At 42.1% G+C, this 12,796-nt stretch overlaps 1 protein-coding gene across 1 annotated transcript in view; it reads right to left on the bottom strand.

Moving 5' to 3' along the window:
* LOC311231080 (14-3-3 protein beta/alpha-1) overlaps nucleotides 1-12,085 on the bottom strand; it is a 39,409-nt gene extending 27,324 nt beyond the window's left edge. Inside the window, exon 1 of the mRNA XM_084317564.1 lies at nucleotides 11,972-12,085. The gene's annotated coding sequence lies outside the window, so the exon portion shown is untranslated. The remainder of the gene's footprint in view (nucleotides 1-11,971) is intronic.
* Nucleotides 12,086-12,796: the final 711 nt, after the last annotated feature.

Here is a 12,796-nt window from a genome sequence, read left to right as displayed (position 1 = left end):
GATGGCGTTGGGACAACGCCTCAGTGAACTATTTAGTTTACTGCAACATTTCGTAGTGACTAGTGAGCTACCTAGCCAACGGAGGTATTATGCACTGGACTATTGCTGGAGCATTTGTTGATGTCGGGAGCTATCAGTAGCTAGCCGGCTGGATAACGTTACACAATGCCTCATGTATTAAACTAAGTGAATAGTTGACTGGGTCATTTTGTAACGGTAGCTAACGTTATCTCACGAAGGTCCCACACTGACTAGACTAACCTCACGGAGACTGTCGGAGGCAATAGCCTGTGTTTACATGCAGGCATACAGAAACAGGTGGGGAGGGGTAGGAGCAGCAGCAGTGCGCGGTGCAGTGCGCGGAGACAGCGAGTGAGAACTCCGCTAAAGAATTGGATCATGATTTTCGGTTTTCACATGACTATTTGATTGCCCGCCACACGGCAGTCAGACCTCTCAGTGGGAGGCACCAAACGTAAAAACTGAGCGCCAATGGCGGGTGGCGCTCTCTAGTTTCGGTCCCTGCCCACACAGGTAGATTAAGATCCACCCAGGTAGATTTAAGACCCACCCAGGTAGAAATAATATCAAAATTCTGTGCAAGTAATTTCATAATGCACACAGGCCAGCAGATCTTACATTTGCCTGCTACAGCCAGAAACAATGTTCTATCCATCATAATGTTCTATGCCCTTATTCACTCTAAAACACAATGTTCATTACAGAATTATGACTAGAAAAACATGACGGTGCCAAGCTGCATCTCAAATTAATAGTCAGGTTTCCAGCTTTCAGACGATGTCACCACTTCCATGTGGCATCTACCGTTAGGGATGGGAATCGAGAACCGGAACCGGTTCCTAATTGGCCGATTCCTGGAATCGCATGCCTCCGTGACTATCGATTCCTCTTATCAATGCCAAGTTTTTCTGACAGTTGCTCATTTTAAAACAATAACGTTAGGGCTACGCATGCAGCCATAGCAGACTATTTGATTCCTTGACTAGGAAAACCTAAATGAAAATGATAGGGCTAGGCCTGCCACGATAACACATTTTGCTGGGCGATTAATTGCCCCCGAAAATATCGCGATAAGCGATATTATTGCGACCGGTTAGAGAATTTTTTTTTGAGAAATTTATTTCCCAAAACTTTTATTTTGAAGCCCACCGCTCCGTCTTTTCCGGTGTTTTAGACTTTTATTTTGAAGCCCACCGACCGGACCGGAAGTATTGTTGTGATTATCCTAGCAGAACCTATGAGCCGACAACTTGTCTCGTCCGGTTCTGTGTTTTTGAGCTAATGATAAAACAAATATTGAGATTGTTGGTGAACAACTAACTTTAGGTTAGTTTTAACGTTAGCTACTAACGTTAGATGCAGCTACTACAGGCAATCAACGATGAGGAGGAAGCGTCAAAGCAGTATATAATAGAATAGCTGTGGTGCGTAGGCACTGCAGCACGACTCGAAACTACCTACTACGTTATAATCAGTGTTGTGCTAGTTACTGAAAAATAGTAACTCAGTTACTTTACTAGTTACTTCATTTCAAAGTAACTTCGTTACTGTACTAGTTACTTACACCCAAAAGTAATGAGTTACTGTGAAAAGTAACTATTTAGTTATTTAAAAAAAAAAAAAAAAAAAAAAAAATTGCTCCCGAGTCCCATGCCATGCCCCAGATAGTATTCAAAATCGGTTGATCAACTTGACAGTTTCCATTCACATCACCGAACTCTGCTAAGCAATGTGGTCTAGATACAAACACAAATCTGACACAAACAAATGTTGTCCCGAGTCGATATAATAAGAAGTGCGGCGGTTGAAGGAACAGCCTTGATGTCGCCGGAGCGTTTCATTATAACCATTATAATTCAAGGGTACTACGACTATGCTTGCACATCATGGTACCAAAGCACCTCAAAGGCACTTAAAACAAAATTACAAACATCACAAAACAAACTGGTCAGACTACTACTTGACCTGAACCCCAGAACCCACCTCACCCCTGCCCACTTTGACAACCTAGGATGGCTTAGAGTAGACGACAGAGTACAGCAACTTGCAATGGGCCTGGTCTACAAGATACACTATACGACCGGGGTACCCATGTACATGTCAAAATACTTCCCAAAGGTCAGTGAATACCACAACCACTACACCAGAGGAAGCTCAACAAATCATGTAAAACCCAGATTCGGCTCAAACAAGGGACTAAACACGTTTCGCAATTATGCCACAACAATGTGGAATGCCCTACCCAAAGCTAGGGGTAACAGTACTGTATATTTGAATACCGTTTATGTCACAAATGTATCAGTACTAAATACCTATATGTCCCTATGCCATAAGGGATATATGGCATATGGCATATGGCATATGGCAATGTACAGTTTCCACGCCTAATGTATATACTCTTTTCTTTCTGGACTCTTTTTGTATCACAAACAGTACTGTAATTGCAAATCTGGTATGTCATAAATGTATAGATGGAGCAGTACTGTCTATCTGTATGTCATGTATGTCATATATGTTACGATGAATTGAAAATGGGGGACCCTGATGTAAACAAGACGAAAGTCTTTCTCTGGTCTGCATCCCCTTAACAATTGTATGTATTGAGCTGTACTGTACCCATTCTGCAATCTGTTAATAAAGTTTTCATTCATTCATTCATTCATTCATTCATTCATTCATAAATGTCATGTATGTTGTGTATGTCATAAATGTCTATATGAATTGAAAATGGGGGACCCTGATGGAAACAAGACAAACGTCTTTCTCAGGTCTGCATCCCCTTAACAATTGTATATATTGAGCCGTACTGTATTGTACCCATTCTGCAATCTGTTAAATAAAGTTTTCATTCATTCATTCACCATCTTGCAAGTTGCAACGTTGTTTAAGATATCAATCAAAGCATTGCAACGTTAGAATAGTTAGGATATCAATTGTGCATGAAAGGACTATATTTATATCGTTTGATTAGTATTATGAGATTCCCTGGCAGATTTCGTACAGTCAAAATCCGTTGATCAACTTGAGTTTCAGTGAACACATTGCACTCACCAGTCTGCGGTGGTCGAGATGTAGTAACGTTACGTTAGTCCAGTTGACTCCAGCAGCGCCTCAAACATGTTCTTTATCTCGTTTCCATGTTGTATATTAATTATCTCTCCAAGTAGTTGCTAAATGGTTTGTTAGTTTGTTACTGCGTTCTTTTTATGTAGATTCATAGGGAGCGTTTGTTTTGTTTACAATAGAGAGGGTCTATTTCTTTCCGTAGCCGCATCTGGTTTTCGCACTTCTGATTGGCCAGTGGCCAGACTCGCCTAGTATCATTCTACGCGGGTGGGGATGAGGATAATAATAATAATAATCACTACCGCTCGCTATCAATCTACGCCGTATATAACGCAAATAACGCAGTGACGAACCATTCAGTAACGTAAGTAGCGTTACTGAATTTCAAAAGTAATGCGTTAGAGTACTAGTTGCGGCAAAAAGTAACTTCGTTTCTGTAACGCGTTACTTTGTAACGCGTTAGTCCCAACACTGGTTATAATAAATGAATTCATGTTTAACTTGTCCCCGTGTCCAGTCCTTTGACTAGCCCCACCCGTTCATTGTAAACAATGATGCATGTAATTGTATTAACGTTATTCTGTGTTGTAGCTATGCTATACGTTGTATTTTGTTTGTTAGCTAATGTTGTTAGAGTTGTTCCGATACCGATACTGGTATCGGAAATGCCGCCAATACTGCCTAAAATGCTGGTATCGGTATCGGCGAGTACACGTAAATTCTAGCCTCCGATCCCATGATGTAATTTATCTCCTGCCGAGTCCTGCGGAGAGTGAGGATTATAAAATGAACATGTTTTAAAGTGTGATGCTGTGTCATTTTAACAGCAGATACACTTTCTTAAATTCCATTGTCCCCGACAGTGCGGTGTGACGGGGAGCTCGGACGGGAATCGGGATGTGTTTGGCTGGTGTTATGATAGCATTAGCTGGAAAGATAGCTAGTTGGAACAACATCCGCTTTTAACGTTACATCAAATCAGATGATCGCCTGTCCTTTCTCCAGGACCTAACACTGTCCGTGACCGTCTATCAACAATAATGCACCCACGGTGAATTGTATTTAAGTTAAGTAGCTACGGACTAGCGTTAGCTGACTATTACTAACGTTATCTTAATGTCAATTCGGGAAGACGAGCTAGGTCAGTTAGCTTAGCTTGATAACGTTACCGTGTCTAAAGTTGGTGCTATTCACATAATCCAGCAATAATGGCTGCAGACCTGCAAGCAAAGTACAGCAAGTGCCAAAGGATAAGAGTCTGAGGCGGAGTTTCAAAAGAGAATGTTGAATATTTATTTTGCATCAAAAATCACAACATGAACGTTCTATCTGCCACTAGCTTACATACAGACTGAATAGGGTATATCTGCAGAGCCACTGAGTAGCGAGTGCAACACCGTTTAATGTCCGTGTGGATCATTGGAGTAGGGTATATCTGCAGTGCTGCAGCCCATACTCATTGATTAATGATACTAATACAAATCTATACAATCACCTGTTGTTGAATAAATACTATACGTTCTAGTTATTACTAAAAAACAGTATAACAGTATCTGAAAAAAAAAAAAAAAATTATAATTTATATAATTTAAAAAAAAAAATGTTATGCACTGGTATCGGATAAATATCGGTATCGGCCGATACCCAAAGCTTAGGTATCGGAATCGGATCGGAAAGGGAAAAATGGTATCGGAACATCTCTAGTTGTTAGCATTGAATGAGAATCAACACTCGATCTTTCATCTTTATTTAGCAGTCCAGTTTCTCCGGGCAGTAGCGAGTAACTACTTGGGTCTAAAAATAGCTAACGTTACACTATAAATAACGCTACTTGGTTAAAAGGAGCAACACTATTGAGAAATGTAGTTAAGCTATGTGGCGTTGCCCCACGGAGCTCCTGTGCTGTGCTCTGTAGTAAAGCCAGCGGCCCGCCTCCCAACACGGACAGTGACTGACAAGGGGCACTGGTTCCGCCTCATTAAAACAAACGCGCAAATAGCAATTAATCGCGCCTGTCAAAATCATTGCATTAATTTTAATTATCGCAGCAATTAATCGATTTATTGCTTATCGCGGCAGGCCTAGATAGGGCTGATTTTGGCAATCGAAGCTTCTGGGCAGAGCTTCGATTTTAACCCTTTATTCGCCAAGGACAAGTTTCCACGTCATTCTCCGCCATGCGTAATCTGCCAATGACGCCGTAAGGCGTCTTTGAGATCAATATTTAAAAAATCTGTGATGGCAATCATATTTTACCCACGGAGTCTTGAGATCTCCTGTTGATCTCCTCTCAACTCTCCAACAGTTCAAGAGCGCCATCTGGTGGCGGATCGGCGGATCGCCCAAACAGGAAGTGACACGCCGGAAGTGGTGCTCGCCCATATTTCGTCCGGGCACTCGCTATCGTTAGCAGGACTCCATCTTGATACACTGGACATCGATCGGTTGCAAATAACTCTATAAACAACATGATTTGGACGGATATATTATTATACAACCTGGAAATGGATGGCATATATCAACATCCCATAATCGAGAACTTTCTGCTCCACGCGGACCACCCAACGGTCAGAGGAAGCTGCGGTAAGTTTTAGCGTGTTGGAATAATATGATCCATATAAACTGCTGTGATCTATGTATCGCCTATACTACATTAATGATTTAACGTCGGCCACGGACTTATAAACCCCCCCCCCCCCCCCCCTCCGGTCACCAGCAGATGATGAGGCATGACACTTAGGACCTTGCACAATTGAAAGTTTTAATATGACGTCAATCGGTATCAAACTACATTTGATGATGTAATATATGTATTTAGGGCTATAAATCACGTTCTGCAGAATGCTGCAGAAAACAATAAAAACATATTTATACTTTAGACCGTATTTTAGTATGAATATGTGAATGAAAAAGTAGAACGTTGCTACATCCTAAACGATAGATACTTGAGGTTGAATGGGCCATAGTAATGTCAATTTAGTAATACAATTTAAAGTTATAGCCCTGCAAAGAAGGGGAACATCTCCATAGACAAATAGAGCTGGCAGAGGACGGTATAAGGAAGGATATAAGCGTGGCAGAGAAAGGGTTAATTCGAAGCTTCAAGAACATTTTATAAAAAAAAAAAATTTTATTCTTATGTTGTGAGACTTGTACAGCACTTGGTAAACTGTTGTTTTTAAATGTGCTCTATAAATAAAGTGGATTGGATTAATTAATTAAGTAGCCCCTTCCGTGACTGTGACGCAGCCAACAAGGTTTCACTCGGCTGCGCTGCCTGGGTGCAGTGGGGCTGCTCTCACAGCCAACGACATGACATAATTATGTTGCAACCTTCGTCTATCAAGCAAACAATTATATTATATTTATCATTTATAATTATATCAGACAATGCACCTACAAGATGATTACAATTAAATTAGCCAACTTGGTAACACATTAGTCATAGCAGCATAGGCATAGCCTTATTAATGTTGTGTGGCGTCGCCGTCGTGTACAACGATACTTACGTTTTTTAGGTGATTTGACAAAGTTGTTGTAGAGTTGTGATATGCCATTTTCTTCTGGCATATCTGGCACTCTGCTTTTTGGGCATTGTCTTTGCATATTTTAAAGTGTAACCACACGTCTGATGACTTCTTCGTCGACATGTCTGCTGCACGTGTCCTTGTTTTCAACACAGATAATCTCCACGTGCTTGTTGTAGAGAGGTGGAGTCGAGGGGCCGCTTACTTTCGTTTCATTGGAATGGAGGCGGGAAGGCGCCGCTTACTTTAGTTTCATTGGAATGGAGGCGCAAGATTTGAGGCAAAAAAATACAATTTTTTTTTACTTCGATTTTTTTTATGTTCGAAGCTCGTGCCATCGAACGAAGCTTCGAAGTATTTAAGACAGCCCTAGAAAACAAATGCTTTCACTGTATAAATATTCTCCCATTTCATCCATTTTAGATGATCACAATAGACTGAGGCTGCAGCTAGTGGTTCTCGCGCACCTCAGGAAAATCCTTTCACGCTAGCAAAGCGGGGTAAAATGACCTCAGGAAAAGGTGAACGAGTGTCAGAGCAGTCACTAAATTTGTGAGGGCTCGAAATTGAGACAATTTTGGTGGGGGCTCAACAATAAATGACAATCAGAAATGTCAAGTTGCATGTTGTTATTCTAACCAGCTTAGTTCTGTTGCATTTCCAATTTAAATTATACATTTATCAGGAATCGATAAAGAATTGGATCAATAAGCAGAATCTATAATGGAATCGTATCGATAAAATCTTATCAATTCCCATCCCCATCTACCGTTGACCTGGTATCTGCCCCTCAGGATCCCCTGTAGCCATGTTTGCACCGAAACTACCTTCCTGGAACTACATTCCAGAGAACTTTAAGTTCCTTCAGCCCACTGTTCTCTGCGTTTGCACCGTGGTGTAAAGACTCGCAGAGATTAGGCAAATCAATCCACTGACGTGAGAAAAAGGTCTGTAGGCATTCCAGCATCTCATTAGAACATGGAATGACAGTTATCTCTGATCAGATCTTCGTGATCACGATTAAATGAACAGACCACTGTTCCCTGCAGACTCTTTTGCCACATCGGTCCTCACATTGAACAGGAACGTGCAACAGACCGCTAACAGGCAACTCAAGAGTCCAGAAAACTTGTGTTTCCAAACTAGGCTTTCCGTGGTAGTCGGTGATACCGGTGTTACTCTGTGTTCAGGCTCCACCGAGTACAATTCTTGCTTTGCTTTTATTTACACATTTATTTTATTTTTCTCAACCCCATTTTGTAAATGATCTCACATCACAAAAACGTGCGGACAGCAGATAATTTTAGGTTTCACTTTCACTTAGTTTTAACTTCACGCGAAGGAGAGAAAGAAGGCTCTAGAGGCGACACGGCAGGTAAAACACATGTAGACAGACGGACACAGTGGATCAATGTAGCCACATAACGTTAACGTCTCAAGTTTATTAATCATGGGAAATTCCACATCACTGCGGCAACCCTATTCCAAATTAATTGCAGAGTAATAATGATCTTTAAATACTTGAGCTGCAAACGCGTCACCTGCTTGCTTAGTTCATAGTACAAACCAATTGTAACCAAGATCTGCTGGTAAAAAAAGAGCATTTTCTGCCACAGACAGGCTCAGACTGTTCTAAGTGTCTGAAGCCTCTTCTAGGTCTCTCACTACAGGCTCAGACTGTTATATAAGTGTCTGAAGCCTCTTCTAGGTCTCTCACTACAGGCTCAGACTGTTATATAAGTGTCTGAAGCCTCTTCTAGGTCTCTCACTACAGGCTCAGACTGTTATAAGTGTCTGAAGCCTCTTCTAGGTCTCTCACTACAGGCTCAGACTGTTCTAAGTGTCTGAAGCCTCTTCTAGGTCTCTCACTACAGGCTCAGACTGTTATAAGTGTCTGAAGCCTCTTCTAGGTCTCTCACTACAGGCTCAGACTGTTCTAAGTGTCTGAAGCCTCTTCTAGTTCTCTCACTACAGGCTCAGACTGTTCTAAGTGTCTGAAGCCTCTTCTAGTTCTCTCACTACAGGCTCAGACTGTTCTAAGTGTCTGAAGCCTCTTCTAGGTCTCTCACTACAGGCTCAGACTGTTCTAAGTGTCTGAAGCCTCTTCTAGTTCTCTCACTACAGTTTGGCTCAAACAGAAGTCTGGCTCTGAAAACCCATGAGGCGCGAGTTGTTGCAGGAGTTGTACAGCGGAGACCGTAGTGTTCCTGCAGTGCAAGCGTGGCTATTGCGGGTCTCAAGAGGGTTAATGCAGTACGACCAGCTCTCGATGCAAGTTTGGTGAACGACAGCAGAACACAAGGCTGTACCGTTAGTCCCTGGAGGCTCTTAAACTACCAGTTAATTTAGAGCCCTGCTGGTTTCAGCACCTGCCTTCGTGGGCAAACGATGTAATTTGGTCAACTGGGCTTCCATAGTATTTCAAGACACCTGCTGGTTGGGAGGCTCGCTTCACACATCCAGTGAAGAAAGATTTCAAAGATTGATCCTGAGATTTTACCAATTAAGATTCAAATTAAACGATTCAGTAGTGATTTTTGGGGATATATTTTAAGGCCGTAGAGTACTGACAGTGTTGGAACCTGTAGCAACCAGTACCCAACCCTACTCAAGAGAGTGAGAAATATCTCGACAGGGTCTGACTTAAAATAAGCTGCTGGACCTGCATCAGCTGAGAAACCCAGGAGAGAGGCCACCCTGACGTCACAGGAATTGTAAATAAGGTAGATTCTTAACACATTCAGTGCCACGCCCATTTGACCATATTAGGGCTACCGTGCCAATAAGGAAGTCAATGGGAGGTCGGGGAAATTTGCGAAGGCTTAAACTATATCTTAAATTATGGCTATGGGTCTAAAACACCCCCCGCTTATCAATGACTTGCTTGCAGTGTATTGCACTATCACAGGACCTAGCATGTCTTACCATGCTTTTGTACATACCTGATATGTCTTACTCTTATTACTTGTACTATTGCACAAATGTCGCATTCTCATCCTATTGGATTCTTATTATTGTATTATGCACAATCGTTGCGGGCAAGACCCCCCGCATTTCACTGTATACTTTTATGCTGTGACAAATAAAACTCTCGACTTGAACACAGTCAACATGTATGAAATGAAACGGATTGTTTATTCATTGGTACACAATTTTGACAGTTACTGAGTTTGAATATGACTACCAGTGATGTCATCAAGGACTTTAAACCCTTGTGTTGTGTTAATTACAGCTCAATTAAATGATAAGCCTGGTTGCAGTCCCTATAAGACATGGTACTGATATAAGGTACCATCTAATTAACACAACGATTCAGTGTCCCCGATGATATTCAAAGGTATTTACTCTCAATAACTGTCAAACCAAATTACCATGTGCAAAATAATTTAGTTTTAGTGCAAAATAAATCAGCATTGCCAGTGTCCCTTAAACTAATCGTTATTAGAAGCCAGGTGTACTGAGAAGTTTCTGACCAATACTGGAACCTCTGGCTGCAGCATCATGCAACATGACAGCCTCCAACACCACTATACATTTAGAAAAACTCAACCGTTGCACAACTAAACACAACATACTTGAAAATAACTACTTATGCTGTGTTGTGGCTTGAGATTAAAGTATTTAGAGACATTCCTAATGGTTGTGCGTGGTAATGTAGTACAGACTTATAGTTTGCGTCTGTTTTCTGGGCTCAGTATACAGATATTACAAGTACTGCAGACCATATATTCTCCATTCTTGCCTATGCCTGCCCTACCTATGCCTGTTAGACTAGTTCCTAGAAATAGTTAAAACAACGCTTGGAATGATTTTATGTGAATTAGGACTTAATGGAACTGACTAATCTAAATGTTGTCAGGGGTGAGAGCCCTCGGGTTAAAAAAATGCATTCTTTATAAATTTTAAAACGGCTGAGAATGTAACTGAATGAGAAGTGGTTTCTGTCAGTTGTAATGAGCTCTGCTGCACTGTTCACATGCACGCATCATGTCATTTCCATCCTGATCATTGAAACGTCAAGGTCGCGCGGGCCGTTTTACACATACATAACACATGCATGCAAACATATACACATATATAAAACGACACACAGAAATACATATACAATAGATATACATATTTACATACACAGCTGCAGTGATAGATGTGGTGGGATGTAGCCTAGCTCAATCTGGCACCAGTCCACTGACCATTAACGTTACATTAGCAGCGTTGTTGTTGCTCGGCGAGCTAAACGTTAACGTCAAATATATAGAAGCAGCCGAGCTCAATAATAACCACCGTACTCCGTAAAACCACCTCATGGTAAATGTTGCATTAAATAAAAAGGTAACAAAGTAATATTACTGCGGGGGGGCAGCTAGTAGTACTAGCCCCCTCTCTGTGTGTATTTGTATCGGTTAGCTACGCCCTCTCTGTCGCATTCCCTTAAGATGGAGAGATACCGCCAGCTAGCTGGCGTGATGCTGACATGATGCTAACGTGATGCTAGCATGATGCTAACGTGATGCTAACATGCTAACGGACACGGCGTTGCTCAATGGAGATCCTGACAACAGTGGTTCTAATGTTCCAACTACCGCTCCATGGTTCTCAGGTTGATAGTCGAGCGATCAGGAAACGACATCGATGCTCTGCGTACCCGCAGCTATGTTGTCTTGACTGGTTAGCTAGTAGCATAGCATTAGCACACTAGCTAGTAGCATAGCATTAGCACACTAACTTGACTGGTTAGCTAGTAGCATAGCATTAGCACACTAGCTAGTAGCATAGCATTAGTCAAGCACACTAACTTGACTGGTTAGCTAGTAGCATAGCATTAGCACACTAGCTAGTAGCATAGCATTAGCACACTAGCTTGACTGGTTAGCTAGTAGCATAGCATTAGCACACTAGCTTGACTGGTTAGCTAGTAGCATAGCATTAGCACACTAGCTAGTAGCATAGCGTTAGCACACTAGCTTGACTGGTTAGTACTGGATGCTAACATCTGCACCTCTCGACGGCCAGGCAGACAAGAGGGCTGCTAAGCTGTCAAAATTACCAAACTAACGTGTTTCACCACCTTTTAATTCCCGGTGGAAACAGAAGAACATTCATCCACTTACTAACGACTGTCCTCCGAGTCTCAAATCTGATAAATACCTGCTTTAACAGTAAAATAATGTAAATCTCGATCCTAGTGTGCAGTGAGCTCTTCCTCGCCGTTCCGTCTCACGGCTCGGCCTAAGTCCTTGTCCCTCCAGCCCCAGACCACTAGAGACACCTTCCGCCGCGCCCTGGGGACCATTAGCTCAACATGACCGGTCCTACCCCGCAGATAACACCACTATCTACTCATATGCAGGTCAACTCACATTTAGAATGTTTTGAGAATCCTGTTATTTGTCTCTGAACGATGGGAGTTATCAAGCCGTCCTCCGTTCGCTGCTCGGGATATTCAGGGCAGTACCACTTCCGCCTGCTCTGACACTTCCGCTTCCTCTAAAACCCCACCCCTCCCCCCGCCAGTATCCATGGCGACCGTGCTCAGGGGTTTCCTAAGCATCTTGCAAGGGGTTTGACGTCATGAGGACCCATGGCAACCACTACAGGATGACGTACTCTGAATCACCATGGTAACTGTCTCCATCAAAGCTTCTTGATATCTCAGTTCACCATCAGCTGACAGCATGTTGCAGTGATTTGACTTTCAGAACTGTTCTCTATGAGATATGATCTGTTTCCCTTTTCAATCAAAGACATCCACAGAGAGACACAAACACGTCTGCTGTTAAATCAAACAGAAATGTTGAACAAATGAATGAGCCAGTTAACTAATTACAATCAATCAATCAGGCAGATGGTGGTGGTCATATGAGGGTCTAGAGGCCATTGGCAGTATTATCAGAAACATTATATTAATTGTAGCCTGACTATGGGGTCAACTCTAAAAGGGGGGATTTTCATGTGGATGTCAAATCAGTGTTGATGGTAAATGTAGTTCCATTTAAGCAATAAATTCAATGCAAGTGCATACTATATTGACCAAGAAATGTCTGTTCGCCCGCTCACAGAGTTGTGCCAGCAGTGCCTACATGTACCAGCGAGCTGGTGGTGGGGGGGGGGGGGGGGGGGGGGGGGGTATATCTGAGCTGTGTAAAAGTCAGAAATGCATATCAACTTCATTATTCGATAAGAAA

Source organism: Notolepis coatsorum (assembly GCF_963971535.1).
Source record: "Notolepis coatsorum genome assembly, chromosome: 6".
Taxonomy (NCBI): Eukaryota; Metazoa; Chordata; class Actinopteri; order Aulopiformes; family Paralepididae; genus Notolepis; species Notolepis coatsorum.
Note: the sequence above shows the minus strand (reverse complement) of the source record. Positions and strands in the feature narration are given on the sequence as shown.